Source organism: Palaemon carinicauda, chromosome 19, assembly GCF_036898095.1.
Source record: "Palaemon carinicauda isolate YSFRI2023 chromosome 19, ASM3689809v2, whole genome shotgun sequence".
In the NCBI taxonomy this organism is placed as follows: Eukaryota; Metazoa; Arthropoda; class Malacostraca; order Decapoda; family Palaemonidae; genus Palaemon; species Palaemon carinicauda.
This window is the reverse complement of record NC_090743.1, coordinates 126,502,801-126,520,119: the sequence shown is the minus strand read 5'-3', so window position 1 is coordinate 126,520,119 and position 17,319 is coordinate 126,502,801. Positions and strand designations below refer to the sequence as shown.

At 39.7% G+C, this 17,319-nt stretch overlaps 1 protein-coding gene across 9 annotated transcripts in view; it reads left to right on the top strand.

Annotated features, from left to right (window-relative positions):
- The window catches only part of TSG101 (tumor susceptibility gene 101), a 90,590-nt gene that overhangs the window by 60,107 nt on the left and 13,164 nt on the right, over positions 1-17,319 (top strand). The gene's annotated exons all lie outside the window — the stretch shown is intronic.

Sequence of the window (17,319 nt, the reverse complement as noted above, 5' to 3'; positions counted from 1 at the left end):
ACATTCCTGAAAGTTTTCATCGCTCGTCAGAGATAGTCAACATCCTGGGGGAAATAACCATAGCTCTAATAAAGGTTGGGAAGACCTCCATCGTTTGACTTTTGTGTGCCGCATCTGAGAGGCCACTTAGTAGTGTTGATGAGCAACAAGACTACCATAGTGGCATATGTCAACAAGCAAGGAGGTACTTTTTCACAACACCTCAGCAAGTTGCAAAGTGGCAAAATGGTCCCTTCATCCTCAGGTGGAGGAGAGCCTTTTGACTTTGTGGAGTTCCACAGTGATGGACATATCCACTATAAGATTCAACAAGAAACTAGCAATCCTCTGCTCACAGGTGGCAGACCTGTTAGCTTCATTAGGGGTGAATTTCAACACCCGTGGGACATCTGTGATATACACGCTTTTCTGCCGTTTATCCAATTTGTAGGGTAGTCAAAACGGGGTACTGACTACTCTGGACATCAGAGTAACATTGGTGGCTCCCAGTAGCATGAAGCTGAATGGTTCTGAGTGAACTGCCCAAGTGGCCCAACCTGCTTTGTCAATCCCATCTGCTGACACACCACAACTCATTGAATTCCCTGTCACTTAATGAGTGAAAACTATATAGCATCTCCCCCGAGCTAAAAGTTTTTCACGAGGCACTGCACAATACTTGTAGATGCCTGGATAACTGCAAATCATCTATAGCAGTTTACCTGGCAAAGTGAGTCATGTTTTGCAGTTGATGTCATAGAAGGGTTACTTTTTTGGTTGGAGCCTTTAAGAAATTGTGAATAGACTTTCTCGTCTACTTTCACCAAGAGAAGCTCCTCTATCTTAGTTGTGAAAGCCTTTCATTCAGTTGTGAGCCAATTCTTTGTTATTATTATTACTAGCCAAGCTACGACCTTGTTTGGAAAAGCATAATGTCACAAGCCCTAGGGTTTCAACAAGGAAAGTAGTCCAGGGAGGAAAGAAAATAAGGGAATAGCAAATTAACTATATATAAGTAATCAGTAGAAAATATAAAGTCATTAACAAGTTTAGAATAGATCATTCACATATAAACTATAAAACAAGACTTGTGTCAACCTAGTCAACAGAAAAGCACTTACAAAAAGTTTGAACTTCTTAGTGTGTTTATAAATTTTGAATTTGTCGTATAAAGCATAGGTCAAACCATGCTGTAAGATATGTTAGAATGGTATCCAGGTAGTTTTCACTAAGAGGAACGGTCCCTGCCACAGTCTCTCTAGCAATCAATGAGAAATATATTTTGATTCTCTCTCAAGAAGAAAACTAGATGACAATAGATTTGCTTAAAACTTGGTTTTGGAATTGTTTTGTTTCTTATTTGAAGAATATTTCTGTCTGAAAGATACTTTTCACGCACACATGCACACAGAATTTGTGTTAAAAGTTTGCAAGAAATGGGCATCAACTTCAAAAGATTTGTTAAAGCTGAGAGACAAATTCAAGTTGCCATTGTTTGTCATTTACTTATTTATATTTTAAAGTAGATATGTACTTTCCAGTGTACATTGCATTTTAGAAAAAGCACCATCCAGTGTCTTGTACTTATCATGCATGTTTGGAAGTGAGACAGATGAAGAATTGATTAATTTTTAAGTGAATCTTGAAGGAAAAGGAAGAGGAGGAATTTGATTTATGAGCATATTCTTGTATTATGCCAAGCTTAACCCTCAGACAATTAGTGTTGTTTTCGTCACCCACAACATAATATTGACAAAGATTTATGCAGGAAAACTTATTGGTTAGTGCCGATACATCGGCTAAGCACTGGAATTTCTTTATAGTCCATTAGAGAATTTATTGAAACAATATTACTGACCACTGTTCGTTGAGACTTTTGATGATAAGCTTGACTTAGGATAGTAAGGCAACATTTAGTTTATCATAGGGTCTCGTTTTACGATATTTTCCAACTTATGATGGGGTTTTCTAAATTGAACCCCATTCAAAGAACCATTTCCAAAGATGCTGAACAGCCAGTATGATCTCCCAACCCCAGACCCAGTGAAACTATCTGTGTCAGAAAATCACTGTCTGTCTTGAGGTGAGGGTTGGGGAGTCACTAACATGCCTTTAATGTTTACCTTTTTGACATATATGAATTTGATTGTTTGCTAGAAGGGCATGGAATTCCAGAAAGCAATATTTATGGTTATCACCAAATGCTGATCAGGCATTGATAGAAACATCAAAAACCGATAACAATATCTGTCTTAACTTACTCTCCTCTCTTATACAATGGAATACACTGGGCCATATTTGGTCTTGTGTAACTTTATGCGTTTATGTCATTTCACTCTCGTATGATTGTGAATGCACCTAACTGAAAAGACAGAAAAACATTGATATGAAACCAAATACAGCACAGTATACTCAGTTATATAACAGGGAAAAATTAAGTTTATGTAAGTAAATTTTCAAGCCCTCTTGTAATCATTTGTTGTTTACCATTAGCCAGCTTTCCATTTAGTTTATGAGCCGTGTGTTACTAAGAAATGACTAAGGTTTTGTTCGTGTGATGAAAATCTATTGATAAAATTGTTTCTCATGCAGAAAGATGGAAACTTATTAAGTGTTAGTTATGTCAGGGTTCGAAGAATGGACAATGCACCATTGTTCTGATGCATTTTACCAGGATCCTTATCACTGCAGAACAAACTCAGGGTTTATTCTTTCTTTAAGGTTTAGGTAGGATTGATGAGCAAATGGATAATGCTGATCCAACTAAAGGTGGTAGAATTTTGTTGGAATATCCTTCAACTTCAAATTAATTGAAGACATCAACTCATTTTTAAGAAATTGAATTATTTCTCATTCTATTCAAAGTTTATCTATACTTCAAAGCAATTACAGTACTATATTGTATACTATACTTTGTTTTCCTATCTTAAAAGAGTTCAGCATATCCAGGCCACCTAATTTCCCAAAAGGGGGAACATCACCTGTGTCCCCAGGCTGTCTGGTGCATCGCTTCTTGATAGAGAAAGCCAAAGATAACCAGGAAGATCTGTCCATCTGAAGACTCTCCCATTGAAGTCTCAGGTTTAGTGCCTATTAGATCTCTTTGAAACGAACTTTAATCATTATTCCACATTCCAGGTTTTGCATACACTACACATATTTCCATGCACACTTATGCTTGGGTTATGAAGGGCATCAACGTGTGGGGCTTAGTCCAGAGACATGACACAGCTACAAGCCAAACCTGGCTTCCCCTTACACAGCTACAGGCCAAATCTTGCGTCTCCTTACACAGCTACAGGCCAAACCTGGCGTCCCCTTACACAGCTACAGGCCAAACCTGGCGTCCCCTTACACAGCTACAGGCCAAACCTGGTGTCCCCTTACACAGCTACAAGCCAAATCTTGCGTCCCCTTACACAGCTACAGGCCAAACCTGGCATCCCCTTACACAGCTACAGGCCAAACCTGGTGTCCCCTTACACAGCTACAGGCCAAACCTGGCATCCTCTTACACAGCTACAGGCCAAACCTGGTGTCCCCTTACACAGCTACAAGCCAAATCTTACGTCCCCTTACACAGCTACAGGCCAAACCTGGTGTCCCCTTACACAGCTACAAGCCAAATCTTACGTCCCCTTACACAGCTACAGGCCAAACCTGGCATCCCTTTACACAGCTACAGGCCAAACCTGGCGTCCCCTTACACAGCTACAGGCCAAACCTGGCTTCCCCTTACACAGCTACAGGCCAAATCTTGCCTCCCCTTACACAGCTACAGGCCAAACCTGGCGTCCCCTTACACAGCTACAGGCCAAACCTGGCGTCTCCTTACACAGCAACAGGACAAACCTGGTGTCCCCTTACACAGCTGCAAGCCAAATTTGGCATCCCCTTACAAAGCTACGCACCAAACCTGGCATCCTCTCGCACAGCTGGAAGCCAAACCTGGCATCCCCTTACACAGCTTCAGGACAAACCTAACATCCCCTTACACAGCTACCAGCCAAACCTGGCATCACCTTACACAGCTTCAGGACAAACCTAACATCCCCTTACACAGCTACCAGCCAAACTTAGCATCCCCTTACACAGCTACAAGCCAAACTTAGCATCCCCTTACACAGCTACCAGCCAAACTTGGCATCCACTTACACAGCTACAGGCCAAACCTGACATCTCCTTACACAGCTACCAGCCAAACCTGGCATCACCTTACACAACTACAAGCCAAACTTAGCATCCCCTTACACAGCTACAAGCCAAACTTAGCATCCCCTTACACAGCTACCAGCCAAACTTAGCATCCACTTACACAGCTACAAGCCAAACCTGGCATCCCCTTACACAGCTTCAAGCCAAACCTGGCATCCCCTTACACAGCTTCAAGCCAAACCTGGCATCCCCTTACACAGCTGCAATCCAAACCTAGCATCCCCTTACACAGCTACAAGCCAAACCTGACATCCCCTTACACAGCTGCAAGCCAAATCTGACATCCCCTTACACAGCTACAAGCAAAACCTGGCATCCCCTTACACAGCTGCAAGCCAAACCTGACATCCCCTTACACAGCTGCAAGCCAAATCTGACATCCCCTTACTCAGCTGCAAGCCAAATCTGACATCCCCTTACTCAGCTGCAAGCCAAACTTAGCATCCCCTTACACAGCTTCAAGCCAAACCTGGCATCCCCTTACACAGCTTCAAGCCAAACCTGGCATCCCCTTACACAGCTTCAAGCCAAACCTGGCATCCCCTTACACAACTACAGACCAAACCTGGCATCCCCTTACACGGCTACAAGCCGAACCTGGCATCCCCTTATATGGCTGCAAGCCGAACCTGGCATCCCCTTACATGGCTGCAAGCCAAACCTGGCATCCCCTTACACGGCTGCAAGCCGAACCTGACATCCCCTTACACGGCTGCAAGCCGAACCTGACATCCCCTTACACGGCTGCAAGCCGAACCTGGCATCCCCTTACACAGCTTCAAGCCCAACCTGGCATCCCCTTACACAACTACAGACCAAACCTGACATCCCCTTGCACGGCTGCAAGCCGAACCTGGCATCCCCTTACACGGCTGCAAGCCTAACCTGGCATCCCCTTACACAGCTTCAAGCCAAACCTGGCATCCCCTTACACAACTACAGACCAAACCTGGCATCCCCTTACACGGCTACAAGCCGAACCTGGCATCCCCTTATATGGCTGCAAGCCGAACCTGGCATCCCCTTACATGGCTGCAAGCCAAACCTGGCATCCCCTTACACGGCTGCAAGCCGAACCTGACATCCCCTTACACGGCTGCAAGCCGAACCTGACATCCCCTTACACGGCTGCAAGCCGAACCTGGCATCCCCTTACACAGCTTCAAGCCCAACCTGGCATCCCCTTACACAACTACAGACCAAACCTGACATCCCCTTACACGGCTGCAAGCCGAACCTGACATCCCCTTACACGGCTGCAAGCCGAACCTGGCATCCCCTTACACAGCTGCAAGCCAAATCTGGCATCCCCTTATATGGCTGCAAGCCAAACCTGGCATCCCCTTACACAGCTACAAGCCAAATCTGGCATCCCCTTACACAGCTGCAAGGCAAACCTGGCATCCCCTTACACGGCTGCAAGCCAAACCTAGCATCCCCTTACACAGCTGCAAGCCAAATTTGGCATCCCCTTACCCAGCTACAAGCCAAACCTGGCATCCCCTTACACAGCTGCAAGGCAAACCTGGCATCCCCCTACACGGCTGCAAGCCGAACCTGGCATCCCCTTACACAGCTGCAAGCCAAATCTGGCATCCCCTTATATGGCTGCAAGCCAAACCTGGCATCCCCTTACACAGCTGCAAGCCAAATCTGGCATCCCCTTACACAGCTGCAAGGCAAACCTGGCATCCCCTTACACGGCTGCAAGCCAAACCTAGCATCCCCTTACACAGCTGCAAGCCAAATTTGGCATCCCCTTACCCAGCTACAAGCCAAACCTGGCATCCCCTTACACAGCTGCAAGGCAAACCTGGCATCCCCCTACACGGCTGCAAGCCGAACCTGGCATCCCCTTACATGGCTGCAAGCCAAACCTGGCATCCCCTTACACGGCTGCAAGCCGAACCTGACATCCCCTTACACGGCTGCAAGCCGAACCTGACATCCCCTTACACGGCTGCAAGCCGAACCTGGCATCCCCTTACACAGCTTCAAGCCCAACCTGGCATCCCCTTACACAACTACAGACCAAACCTGACATCCCCTTACACGGCTGCAAGCCGAACCTGACATCCCCTTACACGGCTGCAAGCCGAACCTGGCATCCCCTTTCACGGCTGCAAGCCAAACCTGGCATCCCCTTATATGGCTGCAAGCCAAACCTGGCATCCCCTTACACAGCTGCAAGCCAAATCTGGCATCCCCTTACACAGCTGCAAGGCAAACCTGGCATCCCCTTACACGGCTGCAAGCCAAACCTAGCATCCCCTTACACAGCTGCAAGCCAAATTTGGCATCCCCTTACCCAGCTACAAGCCAAACCTGGCATCCCCTTACACAGCTGCAAGGCAAACCTGGCATCCCCCTACACGGCTGCAAGCCGAACCTGGCATCCCCTTACACAGCTGCAAGCCAAATCTGGCATCCCATTACACAGCTGCAAGGCAAACCTGGCATCCCCTTACACGGCTGCAAGCCAAACCTGGCATCCCCTTACACGGCTGCAAGCCGAACCTGGCATCCCCTTACACGGCTGCAAGCCGAACCTGGCATCCCCTTACACGGCTGCAAGGCAAACCTGGCATCCCCTTACACGGCTGCAAGCCAAACCTGGCATCCCCTTACACGGCTGCAAGCCAAACCTGGCATCCCCTTACACGGCTGCAAGCCGAACCTGGCATCCCCTTACACAGCTGCAAGCCAAATCTGGCATCCCATTACACAGCTGCAAGGCAAACCTGGCATCCCCTTACACGGCTGCAAGCCAAACCTGGCATCCCCTTACACGGCTGCAAGCCGAACCTGGCATCCCCTTACACGGCTGCAAGGCAAACCTGGCATCCCCTTACACGGCTGCAAGGCAAACCTGGCATCCCCTTACACGGCTGCAAGCCAAACCTGGCATCCCCTTACACGGCTGCAAGCCGAACCTGGCATCCCCTTACACAGCTACAAGCCGAACCTGGCATCCCCTTACACGTCTGCAAGCCGAACCTGGCATCCCCTTACACGTCTGCAAGCCAAACCTGGCATCCCCTTTCACGGCTGTAAGCCAAACCTGGCATCCCCTTACACGGCTGCAAACCAAACCTGGCATCCCCTTACACGGCTACAAGCCGAACCTGGCATCCCCTTACACGGCTGCAAGCCAAACCTGGCATTCCCTTACACGGCTGCAAGCCAAACCTGGCATCCCCTTACACGGCTGCAAGCCAAACCTGGCATCCCCTTACACAGCTACAAGCCGAACCTGGCATCCCCTTACACGGCTGCAAGCCAAACCTGGCATCCCCTTACACAGCCGCAATCCAAACATGGCATCCCCTTACTCAGCTGCAAGCCAATCATGGCATCCCCTTACACATGTACTGAAGCATGTTAAAAAAGTAACTCTTCACAAACACTAACAGAAGGTATTTATAACACTAAAAGCTTATACTACACTTGTAGTACAGTATTCACCCTGCTGTTCCCAAGAAAAAAAGATGAGCAAAGGTTAAAAAAAAAAAAACGGTAAAAATATTAGGAGAAAAACTGAAAAGTTTAACACATTGAGTGGATAGATTAAAACACAAGGCCTTATTATTCTGTTCTTATTGTTTACCCAGAAAAAAAATAAGACGGGCAACAGCACGTTTACAAGAAGAGAGATTAAGCCTAAATTGATTGTAGGAGCCTCACTTTGAATACTGACAATGAGTATTTACTCATATCCTGTTTATAGAAGTAAATGGTCTTTGTTGCCTACGTAGACACACAAGTACATGCATATGCCAAAAAATAAACAAAAAAGCAAAGATTAGAGGAAAGAAATAAGATATTACTTTGCAGTCAACACTACAGATCTGCGCAGTGGATGAAGGATAGATGCTGTGTATTTGGGAATACCAGCTAGAGAGAGTTGGCTCTAATTCTTTTAGACAAACTAGTGTAATAGGTTAGCAATTTCAAGACAGATAAGGCATTTTATGCTTTATGGATTGTAGTGAGCCAAAGGAAGGTGGATAATTTGTTATTTTTAGAATAGGACAGGTCATTTTCCCTTCTCTTACCAGTAAAAATTACTTAAAGGTCTGCTGTTCCTTTGTTGGATGATGAAAATTTCTGAAGAATTGATTACTCTTATGTGATGATAATTATATTATACAGCTAGATCAGGGAGACACTACTGTATATAGACATTTATTGTTAACACCAGCAAAATGTAGTTATACATCGTGTTGTGGTCATTGTTCCAAGAGTCAGAATTACCCTTCTAAACATCACCCAGGTTCCTTTTTTTAAATCCTTGAAGGAGATCCCTTAGCATCACTTACACTACATGTAAGTCATTTCATAGTTAATGCTCTTGCTCTTTCTGTTAGATTTATGAATTATATTTGTAAAGAATGTAAAAGAAAGGACAGTTATTTTATTTTTCCTATTGTTTCTTAACATTATATAACTTCATGTGAAGTATAACTATTGGAAATTGAGAGATTTAGAGTTCAGTGGACAAAAAGTTCCATCATCTTGAGGTGATACTCCTTGAAAAATACCAAAGAAAGCATTTTTAGAGGCCTGGTTTCATGTTTCCTTGGCAGGTAAAATTTTGATACCCTCTGTTACAGTAAAATAAATATCAATGTGTGTGTGTAATTGTTACCTCCATGTGAGATTTCTTTAAAACTTGTCCATGAATACTGTTTATTAGCTTTATGTAAACAATACTTATTTTTCTTAGGAATTTCCTTTTTAAAGTTTAGCAGACCAGAAGATGTATTTGTCTGTAATTTCCCTAGTGCTGAATATTTTTCTCCTATAAAAAATAATCTTAATTTAAGGGGTGTGATTAACTCATTTGTGGCAGAGTAAGTGATTGTCGTAGAGTATATTTAAGAGACTTGAGATTTGTTGTCGTAGTTTACAAGTTGTTATTTAGTTTGGAGAAATCATCCTTTTAATTTAACCAGTTCTTGATATTTAAATAGATCCCTTAAAGTATAATAGAGTAGAGGATTACTTATGTGATTGACTCGATACTTCCATAACTGATGAAGTTGTTTTTAATGCGTCATGCCTTTACATGTACAGTGTTGCCAGCTTTGAATTACAGTACAGTACTTGATTATTTGTGCAGTAAGCAAGCATCATAGGTAACAATTTACTTGGTAACACTGCCTAATAGAACTCACGAGTTGATATTGAAGAAAACTTTAATATCAGCTTGGTCTCAGTGTGGCTTACTTGTATAACTTGTTCCCTGTTAGCCCTGAATACTTTATAGTACACTAGTAACCCCCGGATCATGTACTTCTGAGCACACAAGTGGTGATGGGGGACAAACAATGTTTTTAGATTATTTTTGTGGCTTTGGGAAAAATTGCTTTTTGATTAGCACATAACGGTAGTGTGTGTCGTAGACTGTAGTTCTTGCCGTAGATATCGTAGGGACTTGAAATTTCTGCATGGTGAGTATTTAGTGCCTGTTGCTTGTAGTTTCCTAGTTTGGTGATGGTTTTAGGTTTGACTTAAGCTTGAATTTTGACTGCTTGAAGCCCAGAATTCATATTAATATTGAGTGTAGATGTGGTTACTGTATTGTAGTATTTGCTTTGCTCAACTACTAATGTTACTAGCATGATGATTTACATATAAGATTTGTACAGAACTATTCCTGTATGACTTATCAAAGATCTCATTTTAATATGAAATAAAAGGGGTAAAATTTCTATATAGGAATGATTTTAAGTTGAAGAAGCTTGTTCATATTCAAAAGCTATTATTTAGTAAATATTTCTTCAACAATTACAGTATTGATGTTGAAAGACAGATGTATTCAAGTTAATTCAACAAGTAATGTTTAGAGTATTTCAACGGAAACCAACGTTACATAACGTTAACCAAGTCTGCCGCGGATTGTGCTCGTGTAAAGTAGTGCTCATAAATGTTTGATAATTTCATAGAAACTTCCTTGAGAGTCATTGGCTATTCATTTTTTTTTTCCAAAGAAGAAGCTCATCTGTGATAGAAAAAGAAAAATCTTGCAGAGATTTGTGCAAACTCTATGTTCCCATTATTCAGAATGTAGTAGGAGGAACACGTTAGTAAATGATCCGTCGTCATCTTGATTCCTCGTTCTTGTTTTGGAGGAAGATTAGTGAAGCTTTGGAATTTTTTAAGCTGGTTGCATGTCATATTAACTAATAATATCAAATCTCTTTTTGGTTCACCCTTTTATATGAGAAATTATAGATTTTAAAATGGCTTATTTAAATTGGAAAGTACAGTATTGAGCCTAAATTTCAATGAAAAGATTATGTAAAAGAGGTCTTAGGTAATTAGAAAATACCTACAGACAATTATAGTTCCTGGAGCAAGTTGTTTACCTTGTAATTCAGCTCCTATCAAGTGTGGATAACATAAAGAAGGAACTGTAAGATGTATGAGAATTAATGATTATTGTGTAGTTAGGGATTGTCTAGTTCTTCTCAAAACATTGGAAGTGCTACTTGGGTATCATTGGAATGCTCAGTTTAATCTCTGGCATACAATTTGACATATTTTTTTCTTATACTTTGTAAGTGTTACATAACTTGTTTCTTTTAATAGAAGACATTTAAAGAGAAGCATTAATTTTATTCCTGAAAAAAAAAGGTCCAAAAGGATGGGAAGACTCATTAGAAGTATATTTTATGTCTTTATGTGGAATCTTGTAAAGATAACCAAACGGGTGGATGAGATTAGCTACCAGATTTGAAATTGATAACTCATGGTACTTAGACGTCAGGTAACATTATATATTTTTCCAGAAAACAGCTGTGGCGAGACATTTCGGTGGCTACTAAACAGCTTTTGAGGAAGTCACATTTGATTACAATAAGTTGTAGGAGTTTAGTGTACTAATGGAGTTAGCAAAGGAACTATCGCTGATAATAATTCACAATGGAAGTCTATCAAGACGTGGAAATTAGAGTGGGAAGCCCTATCTAATTCTCAATTAGGAACTACAGATTGGTTGTAAAATTAATCTTAACACTCTAATTGATGCAAGGCTGTTTAAGGTTTAAAGGCTGCTAATAAATATGAGGCAAGGGACCATGACATTGCCCTAGCTAGCAGGAAAATGACTTAAAGACTGACCATAGTGTATATACATATGATCAGTGCCTAAGCCCGTCCTCCACCTAAGCTAGGACCAGGGAGGACCAGGCAATGGCGGCTGACGACCTGTTAGGTAGACCTATATGCCCCCATACCCTCCACCCTTAGTTCACAAGGATGGTGAGGTTGCAAACACTAAAGAAACTATTGAGTTTGAGCAGGACTCAGTCCAGCGAGTGCCAGGCAGGGACGATTCCAATTGGCTACCCCAACCTGATAACAGTAATACAGACCAAGATATATATATATATATTATATATATATATATATATATATATATATATATATATATATATATATATATATATATATATATATATATATATATATATATATATATATATATATATATATACACATACATACATACATTTTATGTGTGTATATATATATATATATATATATATATATATATATATATATATATATATATATATATATATATATATATATATATATATATTATCATTATTACTTGCTAAGCTACAACCCTAGTTGGAAAAGCATGATGCTATAAGCCCAGGGACCCCAACAGAGAAAATAGCTCGGTGAGGAAAGGAAAAAATTTAAAATAAAATATTTTAAGAATACAGTAGCAACGGGAAAAATAAAAATTACTTAAAATTTTTTATATTTCCTATATAAACTATAAAAACTTTAACAAAACAATAGAGAGAAATTAGATGGAATAGCGTGCCCGATTGTACCCTCAAGCATATACTGTGTGTATATATATATATATATATATATATATATATATATATATATATATATATATATATATATATATATATATATATATATATATATGCAGTATATATATATAATATATATATATATAAAGTATATATAATATAATATATATATATATATATATATATATATATATATATATATATATATATATATATATATATATATATATATATATATATATATATATATATATATATATATATATATATATATATATATATATATATATATATATATATATATATATATATATGCAGTATATATATATATAATATATATATATATATATATATATATATATATATATATATATATATATATATGCAAAGTTAAATTCAAGGTAATTTGTTAACATTCGAGACATTTCTTTGAATACAGTACACTGAGTGTACAAGGACAATGTGGTATTCTGCACTTGATTCTGTGAGAAGTTTCACTGAAGAGGATATAATTTCCTCATTGAAATGATTTCAGTACATCAATAAGTTCCCTCCCTTCTTCCCACTTACTGTGACTATCATTTTTCTCTAAAATACTTAGTTCTCAGAAGAATAAAGAATCTAGAGGGTGAGACTTTGTTTAAAAGTTAAAGTTGCGGGTTTTAGGTCTCCACTGAGACGATCTACATCAGTCTCCTCGCGCCACCATAAGCCAACTGGGACTATCATTAGTCCCCTCTAACCTCCCCCCCCCCCCAGGCGCCACCCTGGCGAGTATCCCCCGGTAGAAGGTCTCACACTATTCGCGTCCTAGCGGCGACACGAACTCGGGACGCTAGGACGCGAACTCGGGACCTCGGAAACAGAAGCCCGCGACGCTACCAACCTAGCTATTCCTCTGCCTCTTTAAGGGAACAAAGAGTTTGCACACTTCTTGGTAGGAATTTTTTTTTTTGGTACTTTCCTGTTATTTCCCCACCACTAATTTCCGATATAACCTCAATACTATTTTTTAGGTTAGGTTAGATTTGAATTTTATCCACCAACAGATTAGATAATTTTACCTAACCTAACCTAAAAAATAGTATTGGGGTTATATCGGAAATTGCTGGTGGGGCAATAACAGGAAAGTACTTATTTTTTATCACATATAAGCTTTTCCATGGAAAGGGTGAATAGCGCATAATTCTCAGGTAAGTACTGAAATTATTTTTACTAAAAACAATTATATTTATATAACGCAAATCTACCATTGATGGAAAAATATAAAGTGTAATGAATTTATTTTTCTTTTACATCAAACAAGCAACGTATAGTTTTGTTTCATGATAATCGTTTTGATAATTGAGGGTGCTCAGGGTTTATTTTATTACAGTAATGTGTTATGTCATTCTCTGTAGTTACTAAAAGAGATTTAGGTTTTAACTATTAAGATTAACACTTAAATGTTGAGAATTGATATTAATTGATAAAACTTTGCATTTTGTATATTAGTTTTTACTTTAATTATTCTGGCTTTAGCTTCTGATAATTCTACTCCTTTTATTTATAAGTTGAATCACACTTAACTATTATCATGATAACCTCACCACTCATATATCGCTGCATCTGTGGTCGTTGAATGTTGCCAATCACCTCTCTATATTGTCTAACAGACAGAGGATAATCAGTAGTGGGATGGCACATGCATCCCCTAGAGCCTCAAGTCTCCATCAATCACTAGCCTCACTTTATGTAAGTCTGCACAGCTGAAATGAGCCAAGCGGTATCCCTCTTGATTTTGCACAGAGAAGGACTGCCAAATTTAGTTTTTATTCGTTAACTCATTCCTTTTTAACTCTTTATAAGCAGTAGAAGTGTGATATAACACAACACATACTTTCAATTTAATCATATTACTTTACTAGTTCATTGCAAGCACATTAGCCATGCATTTTATTATTGTGTAATGGTTTAGCAGTCTCGCCAGCTTTTGAGAACCACATATGAAAAGGTCCCATTCTACATAACCAAAAGACCTACGGAAGGCCTTCCTTGTCAGTTAATCTTTCATGCAATTTTTCTATGTTGTTCCCTCAGGATTTAGACTAAATAGGGTTTTGTTCCCGGTTCCATCCATACCAAACACTTATAGTTTAAATCCCCAAACAACTATCAGATCAAAGGTATTTAGACATAGCCTAAAGGACAAGTAGATACAGTAGCAGCAGGTGGAGGGGAAACCACAGAAACTGACCCAAAACAAAGACACTTTTTTCTTTTAATCAACTTCCCTGCCTAGATGTACAGTAGTCTCTGCTAAATGTAAATTATCAGACATAACCTCCTCCGATAACTGACTCAAATTGGCAAATTGCCTGTAATTTCTATTTTAGATCCCGGTACTTTGAGCTTTCATTTTACTTTTTCCTATTTTTGTCTCAGGGAGGTTTAACTCAGATTTTTGGAGATATGTTCTTTGGCTGTTGGTTTGGGCCAAGGTTTAATTTTAGGAAGGACTTATGGAATCACTTTTCCTTTCTTACCTTTCTTAGCTTTATCTCTGCTCAGCCATTGCTGGCAACCTAGAGATATACACTTCCAGGGTTTCTGAGCTACTGTGTCTTAACACCCTCTCTGAGTGGGGATACCTTAACGTTTTGAAAGGGTTTGCATATCGCCATGACCAGCAAAACGGTACTAGTCAGGGACACCCATACTAGTTTGGTTTGCTGTGAGCAATCAAACAAAAATCTCCCATCATCACCAATCTGCACTGACCAGCATGGTGATGAAAACTGGCCAAACCCCAAATCTTGAATGATCGTGCCTGACGCCTTTGTCCTGCAATGAATTAGGAACGGTTTTTTTTTTTTTTTTTTTTTTTTTTTTTTTTTTTTTTAATAACAACAACAAGGAAGAACATCTATGGCTCCAGGTGGAACCTGCACTATGCTACTACTGATCATATGTTTTTTTGACAAGAGATTCCAATGGCTGGAGACATTTCAAAACCACAAATCAGACTTACAGTATATGAGAGTTGAGTTCGCATTAAAAATCTTTTTTTAAAATATTTGGATTTTAATGGAGATCAGAAAACCTTGAGAAAAGAAATTTCATAGATTTATATATGCTTTTAATATGAAAAATATAGGTATACTGAATAAGAGGTTGCATTTTAGAATAAGTTATTTTTTATTGCATAACTTTTTGTATTTGTAATGTTTTAAAAACAATCACATTTTAATCTTGGTCTGTATTAGTAATTTTTCACACAATTTCCATAGATTAATTGAATTTTAATGTCCCGAACGTTAGTTATTTTGCACTCCTTAAATAAATAAAGTTTAGAATATGATTTATATTTGAGTTCATCTTTCTTTTTTGCCATTAAATGTATTTTGTGTTAAGAAGTCATTTGGAAAGCTAACATGATAAACTTAGTTTTGTTCTTCTCGAATGGAGGATTGTACGTTTTTGAAGGGCCAGTCACATTTTTTTTTTATCTTTTTGGAATAGAACAAAAATGAAGAGAAGTGTTATGAAGTATATTTAGTAAAAAAAAAAAAAAGCTTGTTGAAATACTATATAAATGAATATTGAATATAACTTGTTACCATTACAGTATATCTATGAACCTCCCCTTGTGTTCTTATTGCTTCTGTCTTGAAGTGGGCAAAATATCGACTCTGAACTAAAAAATTTCCAATATTCTATCCTGCTAATAGTCTTAACCCTCTAGTGTAGTATTTAAATCATAAGGTGGTCCATCACACTACGACTGCATGGATAACCACGCCCCTTGTCGTCTAGTTTTCCCGTCATTCCTCTGTTGTGCTAACTTTGTGGCCGCCGATCCACATTGTGATTTGTTTTGAGATACGGTAATAACAGCAATGTCTTCGAGCTTTCCCATGTCTTCTTGTGAGAGTTCAAGAGGTTTATTACTTGGCAATAATGATCCTCACCCTTTTTGCTTTACGTGCCAGGGACAAGTTTTGTTGATTTGAATGGCATATGTCCCTCTCAGTTCCTCTTATAAAGGATTATCTTTAGCGAGTAGCGTTTCACATTAAAAATTCAAGTGGTGAAGGAAATTTATTTCGATGAAAGTGAGTTTCTGATGCGTTGTCAACTATTACCACGTTTGTGGGTTTTTATAGGAATAAACTTCATGAGGATTTTCTGAATTTGCTAGCTCTGTACAATATCAAAAGGCCAGCGAGGTGATCTTAGCCTTACTCACTTCATTTGAATCCTAGACCAGTTCCTATGCTTATGCATAGTGGTTCTGGTGTGACAGTCAATAGTACATTATAGTCGATTGCCTTTTATTAAGCCTGGTTTTCTCCAACTGCTTCAGGCCTTTTTATTGTGAAATGCTCTCAGTGGCAGTATCAGGGCAGCTGTACAGTATACACTTACGTTATTTTTGAGATAGAAGGCTGGCAGTCTGGATCCGTACATCCCTCTGCCCGTGAATTAAGTACTTGTGGGCAACCACTTTTTCCGTGTTAACAATGAAAAACCGGTGATCCATAAATAAAAACTTCAGTTTCAAGAGGGAGGGAGGATCAGCCTCATGCAGCCCCATCCACTAGCTAAATTCCTATTTTCCATAGCGGTATTTATGTTAGTGCTAGCACCTCCGTAACCAATACGAAGGGTTGTTAAAAAAGCAGAGCTGTGATTATTCCAATTTGGAAGATTCTTTGGAGCAATATTATGAAGGTGAGAAAGAAACAGAAGACGAGACGTGACTCTAATGAGGTATCTCCGTTTCAGTCTATAAGACCGCCTACGGCAGAGTTGTATCTGAATAGATTGGCCCTGGTAAGTGCTGATAATTTTTATTATGCTGTCAAATGCCGTGTCTTCTAAAACAATAAAGTTTTTGGACGTACAGTGTGTCTTTGCAGGTGCTTCATGAGAAGGGTGGAGCGTTACTATGATTTTTTTCAATCTGGAAGAGAATTGGTTGAAGGAAAAATCAACACTACATATCAATTGCTTTGAAACTTCTGGCATTACTCAAGGCCCATCAGGCTTATGAAATGTATGGCATTGTATTCAGACAACACTACAGCGCTGGCTTACATTCGTAAACTAACGGGTACCAGGCCGTAAAACCAGTTTCAGACAGTGGAAACTCTCGAGTAGGATGATTCTGAGGAGAATATATCGTCTGTCTCGGTTTATTCCGGGGAAGTTGAAGGTGATAGCAGATCAGTTATGTAGGAAATGGCAGAGTCTGCCAAGTGAATAGTCTGTATGTCAAGAGATTTGGAGTTGCTAGGGAAAA